An 8,500-nucleotide genomic window follows, 5' to 3' on the forward strand; every position below is an offset into this window, starting at 1 on the left:
TGCCCTCGCGACGGGGCGACGGGGCGAGTCAGACATTTTTGACAAGTCGGAACGTGTTTGCCACCCGCGTGTCCTTGCTTCCTCTGGTTAGGTTCGGTGCTGCGTCGCACTGCGCTGACATTCTTTGTGCGCTCTTTTCGTTTTTGGTGAAGTGTCTCATTTTACTGTCTTTGCATTTGTGTGCGATCGTGCGTGTGTGTCTGTGTGCAGAATAGTTGCGGAAGTGTTGCGTGGAACATTCCTGTGGCTTTGAGCAAAAGCAAACGCCTCAATTTGTGCGACATGGGACGGTGTTGTGTTCCGGGAAGCCGCGGGAATTACGACAATGGGTCCAAAGTGCGGGTTTTCTCTTTTCCCAAGAATGAAGGTTGGAGGCAATGCTGGATTAGAGCCATTCCGCGCAAGGATTTCACACCCAGCATACACTCCAAGGTGAGCAGACGATATTTACTTCATTACATTGTGCATCGCATGACTCGCGTTCTTGCTTAGTAACTCTTGAAGCAATTAAGTATGGTTTGTGGTCAAAACGTTGGCAGTTTTATTGAGCTTCCGGAAGGAAAATGCGGCGTAAACGACCAGAAATATTCAGTACAGTGTCAAACTGCATCATAACAGATGTTTCATAAAATAGTGTGTCCATATATCGATGATAATTCAGTCGTTTTCACGTGTGGCGCAGGTTTGCGAACTTCACTTCCAAGTGAGTGAACTCATCACGAAGCTGACACATTTCGATGCAGCGTCGCGGAAAACTGTGACAGTTGACAGCGAGATGGTGCAGCTGGTGCCAGATGCCGTACCGTCGATTTTCCTTAACTGTCCAGCGTACCTGAGCACAAGCAGTACTCGTCGCGAATCTCCAGCCTCTAAGAGAGCACGAATGTAAGAGGAGGCCTTGAGCAAGGCAACCAAGAAGAGGAGAGAAATGCAGTGTCATCACCTGAAGACTTGAAGGGCAAACTTCCTGCTGTCTGCAACTTTGAGTTCTGGACCGTCAGCGTCAATGATCGCTGTGTAATGTTTCTCCGCATCGAGGATAATCCTGCACCGCATGTAAGGTTTTCCGTCACAGTGTTCGCTGATCTCTCAGGTTCAGTGTCAGCAGGTATGATTAAGATTATTTCATTACCCTGTGGACGCTAAGTGCCAGATGCAGTGCGTGACACCCGTACGTTGTCTTTTAATGCTCGAGCAGCTAGAAAACCACATGACGGAGACGCCAGAAGCTACAAGTGCGTCAAAAACAACGAGAGTGCTGCAGCAGATCGGCTCCTTGCTCAATGAACTGTCCGAAGACAACGATACAACAAAAGAACAAAGTGCCTAGTTTCGTCTTCTAAACGAGCAGATTGCTCTCACACTCGCTGCCCCCATTCGTCGATATAGTGCTGAAACGTTAGAGTTTTCTAGCATCCTGCACTCCATTTGCCCGCACGCTTATAACTTTGCGAGGTCGGCGTCGATGTTGACGTTACCCCATCCTTCAACACTGCGCAGCGTTTGCTCCAAGTATGGAGGCGATCCAATGCAGGAGCAAAACCAAGCCCACTTCCTTTCCTACATCAAAGAAAGGGTGAAGTGTATGGAGCCGCACGAAAAGACTGTGGTGCTAATGCTTGATGAAATTCACATCAAGCCGTACTTCGATTACAAGGGAGGCAGCATAGTAGGATCATCAGCCAATTCTCAAGAAGCAGCCGCAACGGCCCACGTTTTCATGGTTCAGTCGCTCCTGTCAGCCAACAAAGATGTCATACACATTCTGCCAGTTTCTAAAACGAACTCCGGAATCCTACATGAGTACTGCAAGAAGATAATTTTGGAGGTGGAATCTATGGGCCTTAACGTCATAGCTGTAGCTACTGATAGCAACTCGCTCAATCGGAAAATGATGTCGCTTTCCTCAAGGAACCATGAAGTGAACATTGTTTATCCCCACCCAGCCGATAAAAGCCGTCCTCTTTTTTTTTTGTCCTCGACCCTGTGCACATACTCAAATGCGTCACGAATAATTGGATCAACCAAAAAACGAAGGAACATGTTTCTATTTTCCAGAAAAGAGCCTGTCTGGAGTACTGCCGGTAGGGCCTCCCAGAATGAAAGCTGCATCGTTTGAAGCCGTGCGACAGAAGGCATCGCTATTAAAGTTCGGCTACAAGCTAAATGCCAAAGCAGTCAATCCAACACCTATGGAAAGACAAAATGTAAAGTTGGTACTAAACGTCATGAACCCGTTTATCGCAAACGCACTTGAAATGCGTGCGAAGCCTTCCAACTCATGAGCGCCAATTCAACAGCCCTTCCAAAGGTCGCCGACTGAACGACTCCCTGCAGAATCCTGTGACTACGGTGATGGATCAACAGCTGACTTTCCTGAACGGCATGGTAGACTGGCTGGACACTTGGCGCAGTGTCAGCATGACCAGTGGCTGCATGACGAAGGAAACACATACTGATTTGAGGCTAACTTGCTCCTCTCTTGTTGAGTTGTCGCGTTACTGCCTAGAAGACCTGACATTCAGGTATGTTCTCCTAGGCAAATTTCAAACGGGCACACTTGAGGATCGCTTCGGTCGATATCGTTAGCTTGCTGGTGCACAGTATCAGATTTCTGTGCGACAGCTTCTGGAATCAGAAAACAAAATCCATCTACAAAAGATGCTGATGTTTCCGCAGCCAGAGAACAACAGGCGAGCGACACGGAAGAAATTCCGCAGCACAACCTCTCCGTGCTGGTCTCTGATGAGGAAATTTCCAGCCCGAAGCCCGACATGGAAGTCGTCGCCTACATCGCTGGATACTGTGCCTATTCAGCTCTCAAGAAGGTGTCCTGCACATTTTGCCGCAGCATTCTCATTCTGGAGAATAGGGATATAGAAGTTGAGTTCACGAAAATGGTTGCCAACCAATCAAGGGGAGGATTAAAGTTCCCGCAACCATGCACTGTGCATATGGTGCTAGTTACGACCCTTGTTGTGGAAAAACTCACCACGGGAGAAAATGCAAATTCTTTCCTCGCATCGGACAACCAACGTGCCATTGTCAGCTCCATTTCCGCCTCTATTATTGGAGATGTTGATCCAGAAACGTGCGAAAATGGACACACTACAGAGACTCTCGTGCGACAGGTAGTATGTGCTGCAACGAACGTAGCTTTGAATAACTTTTGTAGACTACAAAATCATATGATTCACAGCTCTGCACAAACGAAGGCTGCAGAGAGAAAGATGAAAACATTAAGCAAGAAGTGAAAAGGGTCAGTTCTAGCCATGCTTTCCAATAAAGGAATTTGTACAAACGCATTTGTGGCACTGTTTCAGTATGCTGTCGTAAAGACTAAAATCAGCCTCACATGTTCGCGGTGCATGCCTTGGAGTCGCAAACACTATATTCTACTACAAAAAAAACGCACCCCGGTTTTTATCCTAACAAGCACCCAAGACATATCTAACGCGAATGCGTGGCGACCGAAAGGAGCGGCCGAGGGGGGCTGCCGCGCCCCTGGAGTGACGTCACGGCCTCCGTGGAGGGGCCTTGTCTAGTCAAGGTGGTGTTGGTCATGTCCTCTATAAACGTGGCCACGCTCTCGTTGGACTGCTGTGACCTGGAGCGAAGGGCAACTTCAGCATTCTCCTTTCGCTCGCTCGAGCTGAATGTGGCGAGCGACTCACGGCGAAAAGCTCCCAGTTGGTGAAGGAGACCTCGCGGTTCTCAAACCAAGTTTTCGTCGAGTAGTGCAGTGCGAAATACACATTCATCAGCTTCCACTCGTCGTCCCACTGGTTGAATGCGGCCACCCGGTCAAAAGTGGCCAACCAATCTTCTACATCCTCGAAGCGGTCGCCGTGGAAGGATGGTGGCGACCGAGATGCGAGAAAGACGAACAGCGGGGCACTGCCTGAGTATTGACCTGTCTGGCTGGCATTGGTGGGTGTCATAGCTCTTACAGGCCTTGTGAGTGGTACAAACTCAGGTTGCAGGCCTCGCAGTTGACGGCTCGCTTTGTGGACGGGTGTGGCGTCCACGCGTCGCGGAGAAGCGTCACGGCTGTCGTCGGAGTCAGCGTAAATGGGATGGTACCCAGCACGGCTCTAAGAAATCTAAACTACAAACGAAGCAGGAAGCGGGAAGCACACTGAACCGCCGAGCTCGTTTTATACAAAGAAGACGCTCAGCCACGCGCTGGGAGGCAAGGTTTGGGCAAAACGCGGTGGCGGCAGAGTGACAGCAGTTGGCAATATATTGAAGCGGGTAGACGACGACGACGACCAAGAGCGTGGGAAGAGTAGAAGACGACACTCTACTCTTCCCACGCTCGCTACGGACGCTCGCAAGCGGAAAACTAGACGCTGCAGTGTCTGGAGGTGATGCTGCAGTACAGCCCCAGTCCCAAAATCCTCGATTAGCCCTTCGCGCACACCATAATTTGCTCGCCATTCATGTCGATGGAGTGCCTGTGAGAGCCCTGATCGATACAGGCGCGCACGTATCCGTCATGAGTTCAGCCCTACGACGCCGCCTCCGAAAAGTACTGACCCCTGCACCCAAAGCCGTTCTCCGCGTTGCCGACGGCGGAACGCCTCATGTTGTTGGACTATGCACAGCCCGTATGACCATATCCGGCCGCCATACATCCGTTCTGTTCTCTGTTCTGGACCAGTGCCCTCATGAAGTCATTCTTGGCCTCGACTTCCTGTCTGAGCATTCAGCCCACATTGACTGCGCCACTAATGTTGTTCAGCTTGACCTTCCTCTTTCTGCTGAGTCGCCGTCCCCAGTTATACACCGTCTTTGTGCTGTCGACTTTGTGCGTCTACCGTCTCAAGCCGCAACTTACATTTCTTTCTCATCTGTTCCCCCTGTACCTGATGGTCACTACGTAGTCACTCCGGAACTTGACGTCGCCCTGACGCGCAGCATTGCGCTTCCACACACTGTATTTACAATGTCGGCCAACCGAGCGTACCTTCCGGTCCTGAACTTTGGTTCATCCATCCAACCGCTCCCGCAAGGCATCTCACTCGCCACGCTGTGCCCTGCTGCCGAATGTGTGATATCAGTGGTGGACAGCTGCTTACCTTCCACTCAGCAATGCCGGTTGCCTGCGGCCCCATAAACAGCGAACCCAACGGACGACTACGCCGACATGATCGCTTCTGACCTACCGCCGATGCAAGCTCGTGATCTTAGGCGCCTCTTATCATCTTTCCGCGACATCTTCGACTTTGATAGCCGTGTTTTGGCTCGGACCTCTGTGGTGACGCATCACATAAACACCGGTGATTCCGCTCCTCTCCGCAGACGTCCGTACCGAGTGTCCAGCGCCGAACGCACCGTCATAAATCAATAGGTGGACCACATGCTCGCAAAAGACATCATCGAGCCCTCGTCAAGTCCTTGGGCTTCACCAGTCGTCCTGGTGAAAAAGATGGTTGGTTGGTTTATGGGGTTTAACGTCCCAAAGCGACTGAGGCTATGAGAGACGCCGTAGTGGAGGGCTCCGGAAATTTCGACCACCTGGGGTTCTTTAACGTGCACTGACATCGCACAGCACACGGGCCTCGAATTTCTCCTCCAAAGAAATTCAACCGCCGCGGCCGGGATCGAACCCGCGTCTTTCGGGCCAGCAGCCGAGCACCATAGCCACTGAGTCACCGCGGCGGCTGGTGAAAAAGAAGGACGGCAGCTGGCTCTTCTGCGTTGATTATCGGCACCTCAACCGCATCACAAAAAAAGACGTATATCCACTCCCAAGGATCGATGATGCCTTAGATTGCCTCCACGGCACCAAATATTTCTCTTCAATTGATCTTCGATCGGATTACTGGCAAATTGCCGTTGATGAAAAGGACCGCGAGAAGACCGCCTTCGTGACGCCTGATGGCTTATACCAGTTTAAAGTCATGCCGTTCGGCCTCTGTAACGCCCCGGCTACCTTCGAACGAATGATGGACTCCCTTCTTCGTGGCTTTAAATGGTCCACCTGCCTCTGTTACCTAGACGATGTTGTGGTTTTCTCACCTATTTTGCCACGCACCTCGAGCGCCTCTCCAATATTCTGACAGTGTTTTGTAACGCCGGACTTCAGCTGAACTCATCGAAATGCAAGTCCGGTCGTCGCCAACTCACTATTCTCGGACACCTCGTTGACGCTTCTGGTGTACGCCCAGATCCCATCAAAATTCAAGCTGTGAAGGACTTTCCTCTTCCAAGGTCGTCGAAAGATGTGCGCAGCTTTGTCGGCTTGTGCTCGTATTTTCGCCGTTTTATCAAAGATTTCGCCGGCATCACTCGTCCCCTCACCGATCTTCTAAAGAACGACACCCCCTTTACCTGGGGCCCTGCTCAAGAGAACTCACTTTCACCCCTCGTCCATTTTCTGACCACTCCGCCCATCTTAGCACATTTTGACCCGTCGTCTCCCACAGAGGTTCGCACCGACGCCTCCGGATATGGCATCGGCGCCGTCCTACCCCAACGTCAACACGGTCAAGATCGAGTCATCGCTTATGCCAGCCGCCTACTTTCATGTTGAACTTAGAAAAGCGCAATAAAAAGACAGGGACAAGAAGAAGAAGCACGCAGGACAAACGCTTGTCCTGCGTGCTTCTTCTTCTTGTCCCTGTCTTTTTATTGCGCTTTTCTAAGTTCAACATGTATTACCAACTCGCCCAACTTTCTGCATCGCCTACATTCAGCCGCAGAGCAAAATTACACCATTACTGAGCGCGAGTGTCTTGCCCTTGTCTGGGCAGTAGCTAAATTCAGACCCTACCTGTTCGGCCGTTCATTCGCTGTTGTCATTGATCACCACGCTCTCTGTTGGCTGTCTTCACTAAACGATCCCACCGGTCGCCTTGGTCGCTGGGCATTGCGCCTCCAAGAATACTCATACTCCGTCGTGTACAAGTCAGGGCGCCATCACCAGGACACTGACTGTTTATCCCGATACCCTGTGGAACCACCTGACCTAGAGGACGCTGAGACCCTGCCCTGCCTCTTAGCTATCTCTGATCTTGCCGATATTGCCAACGAACAGCGCCATGACTCATCTTTACGACCTATCTTTGATGGCATCCGTTTTGCAAACCGATCTCCGTCTCTGAACCTTTATGTGCTCCAGAACGGCATTTTGTATCGCCGAAACCTACGCTCCGATGGCCCTCCGCTCCTGCTCGTGATACCCCAACGTCTACGCTCTTCTGTTCTTGAAGAACTGCACGATCTGCCGACAGCCGGTCACCTTGGCGTGTCCCGCACGTACGCTCGGGTGCGGCATCGCTTCTTTTGGCCTGGTCTCTATCGTTCCGTGAAGCGTTACGTGGCCGCTTGCGACCTGTGTCAACGTCGGAAAAGGCCCTCCACTTCTCCTGCCGGTCTTCTGCAACCCATCGACATACCTCCGGAACCTTTTCACCGTGTTGGCCTCGACCTTCTTGGCCCTTTTCCGACGTCCCTCTCCGGCAACAAGTGGATCGCTGTCGCAAAATGATTATACGACTCGGTACGCCATCACGCGTGCTTTGCTGTCCAGCTGCGCTACCGATGTCGCCGATTTTCTTCTGCAAGACGTCATCCTTCACCACGGCGCCCCTCGTCAACTGCTCACCGACCTCGGTCGTTATTTTCTATCCAGAGTAGTTCACGACATCCTTCGTTCGTGTGACATGCAGCACCAGCTCGCGACAGCTTACCACCCACAAACCAATGGGCTTACGGAAAGGTTCAACCGCACGCTCACCGACATGTTAGCCATGTACGTATCGCCAGACCACCGAGATTGGGACGCAGCCTTGCCTTATGTGATATTTGCATATAAATCTTCCCTTCATGACAGCTATTCTCCTTTCTACCTTTTGTTTGGTAGGCATCCCACCTTGCCTTTGGACACACTCCTGCCGCCTTCTTCAGCCCCCACCACTGCTTACGCTCGGGACGCCATCTCCCAGGCCACGCTGGCGCGCCAAATAGCACGTAGTAGGCTCCAAGCCTCTCAAGTTTCCCAAAAGTCAGCCTACGACCGCCGTCACCAGGCCGTCGAATTTACCCCAGGATCACTCGTCCATCTCTGGACGCCCTCTCGCAGCGTCGGTCTCTCCGAGAAGCTCCTTTCGCACTACCGTGGCCCTTACCGTGTCGTGCGCCGTGTTACCGACGTGAACTATGAAATTGCTCCCCTTGAAACCTCGCCATCGTCCTCTGGCGCCACCACCGACATCGTCCACGTCTGTCGCCTTAAACCTTATCACGACGCTCATACGTCGCCGCCCTAACGCCGAGACGGCGTTTCAGCAGCCGGGGGTCCTGAAGCGGGTAGACGACGACGACGACCAAGAGCGTGGGAAGAGTAGAAGACGACAACGAAGTTCGGACTGTGTTCTCGGTGCCGCTCGTAGCTGTTCTTTTCTATTTGTAAATATTTGTAAATATATTCTTTCCCGCAACAATATCATGACAAATTGAACAGTAAACAAAACTAGAAAAGCGGAATAAATGA

The 8,500-nt window shown here is 51.6% G+C and overlaps 1 pseudogene; it reads left to right on the forward strand.

Annotated features, from left to right (window-relative positions):
• Positions 1–282: 282 nt before the first annotated feature.
• LOC149334814 (uncharacterized) lies at positions 283–3,254 on the forward strand (annotated as a pseudogene).
• Positions 3,255–8,500: the final 5,246 nt, after the last annotated feature.

This window comes from Amblyomma mixtum, chromosome 7 (assembly GCF_055824585.1).
Source record: "Amblyomma mixtum isolate Tamu chromosome 7, ASM5582458v1, whole genome shotgun sequence".
Lineage (NCBI taxonomy): Eukaryota > Metazoa > Arthropoda > Arachnida > Ixodida > Ixodidae > Amblyomma > Amblyomma mixtum.